A 2,172-nucleotide genomic window follows, 5' to 3' on the forward strand; every position below is an offset into this window, starting at 1 on the left:
AACCTGAGGGTATACCTGGAGCTCAATATACAATTTTCCCCTGGCATTGGAATTTTACTGTCTTGTGGGATCCATAGGTTTGTTTTCCATCTGTTCTTCCAGAATGTCTTCTGGGGGAGGGGTCTGCCACAGTGTTTCTCCAGTATCCCTGCCTGGGCGGAGTTGTCCCACCCCCTTTCAGGGGGATGGGCTCTGTGCAAACTGGTCCCCTGTGTAGCTTTTGTTCCCTAGAAGCTTTACATGCCTCTTCAGAAGATCAGAGCAAAACTGGCTGTGCCCAAGCCTCTGGCCCAGAGCAGAAAGATGGTCCTCTTTAATAAACCCTCTGGGACAAACAGTCTCCTCTTCTGTATGTGCCAAAAACTGCAGCCTCCCAAAGTGCACTCCCACTGCAATTCTCTCAGAGGTAGTCCCAGGGGCCTGGGAGTGCCACTGCCCTTTGTGACTCTAGAACTACAAGGGGTCATGGGCTTGTAGTCTTACCCGAAGCTCCTGGATCATGTCTGGGTGCTGCCCTAATGTCCTTTCTGGGCTGCTACTGCTCTGGGAGCTTTTGCCCAGTCACAGGGGCAAGTTCCAGTCTTTTTCATGCTGCTCAGGACAAGAGCAATTACCAACTGGCCCTGCTCATGGTTTATGGTGACTTAAGCTGAGAGTCCCTTCCTGGGCTCTCTGACCATAACCCGTTTCCTGGCTCCACTGATTGGGCACTGTACTGGTTCAGGCATCCCCATTCAATCTGTGACTCCTCAGATGTGGAGACCACAATGCCCTACCTAGAATTCAGCCTTTTCATTTCCAGATCCCCTTTCAGAGAGGGATGTCTTTCACTAGAGCAGATTTCTAAGGTTTCCAATTTTGGGCTTTGGTGTTCTATCACTTTCTGGGAGCCAGTTTATGAAGGCTCCCTCCCACTTCTGTTTATCTTTCCATATCTCCTCACAGATTCATGACTCCGCATGTCCTACCTTGCAAAAAGCAGTCGCTTTTCTGCTTGTAGAGATTTAGATATGTATTCTTAAATTTCAGGCTGATTTTGTGGGTGTTCAAAATGGTTTTATAGATATCCAGTTAAATTCAGGGGACCAGTTGAAACAGGGTCCCCTACTCCTCTGTCATCTTGCCTCCCTATACCACATCTTCTTTTCCATTCATCTTTTGATGGACATCTGGGCTTTTTCCATGGTTTGGCTATTGTGGACACTGCTGCTATAGACACCGAGGTGCAGGTGCCCCTTCTTTTCACTACATCAGCACCTTTGGGATAAATACCCAGTAATGCAATTGCTGGGCCATAAAGTAGCTCTATTTTTAATGTCTTGAGGAACCTCCATACTGTTTTCCAGAGTGGCTGTACCAGCTTGCATTCCCACCAGCAGTGTAAGAGGGCTCCCCTTCTCTGCATCCTTGCCAACATTTGTTGTTTCCTGACTTACTAATTTTAGCCATTCTTACTGGTGTGAGGTGATATCTCATTGTGGTTTTGATTTGTATTTCCCTAATGTCAAATGATGTTGAACATTTTTTCATGTGTCTTTTAGCCATCTGAATGTCTTCTTTGGAGAAATGATCTGCCGCCCACTTCCTAACTGGATTATTTAATTTTTTAGGTGTTGAGTTTGATAAGTACTTTGAGCTTTGCGCAGTGGCAGTATCGTAGCCAATGAGGTTTATCCGAGGCGCGATTATTGCTAATTGATAAGTACTTTGAAGATTTTGGATACTAGCACTGTATCTGATAAGACATTTGCAAGTATCTTCTCCCATTCCACAGGTTGCCTTTTATTTTTGTTGACTGTTTCCTCTCCTGTGCAAAAGGTTATCTTGATGAATTCCCAATGGTTCATTTTTGCTTTTGTTTCCATTGTCTTTGGAAAAGTCTCTCTAGCAAGAAGTTGCTGTGGCCAAGGTCGAAGATGTTGCCTGTATTCTCTTCTAGGATTCTGATGGATTCCTGGCTCACATTTAGGTCTTCCATGTATTGTGAATTTATTTTGTGTATGGTGTAAGAAAATGGCCCAGTTTCATTCTTCTGCATGTAGCTGTCCAATTTTCCTAACACCATTTGTTGAAGAGACAGTCTTTTTTCTATTGGATATTCTTTCCTTCTTGTGAAGGATTAGTTGACCATACAGTTGAGAGTCCATTTCTGGGTTTTCTATTCCGTTCCCT

The 2,172-nt window shown here is 44.6% G+C and overlaps 1 non-coding gene across 1 annotated transcript; it reads left to right on the forward strand.

The window, feature by feature from the left end:
• The first annotated feature begins 1,634 nt into the window (after nt 1–1,634).
• LOC116628122 lies at nt 1,635–1,778 on the forward strand. Its single transcript, XR_004298576.1, has one exon. It is a non-coding gene; the product is annotated as a U4 spliceosomal RNA (small nuclear RNA).
• Nucleotides 1,779–2,172: the final 394 nt, after the last annotated feature.

This window comes from Phoca vitulina, unplaced genomic scaffold (genome assembly GCF_004348235.1).
Source record: "Phoca vitulina isolate PV1807 unplaced genomic scaffold, GSC_HSeal_1.0 scaffold112, whole genome shotgun sequence".
NCBI classification, from domain to species: Eukaryota; Metazoa; Chordata; class Mammalia; order Carnivora; family Phocidae; genus Phoca; species Phoca vitulina.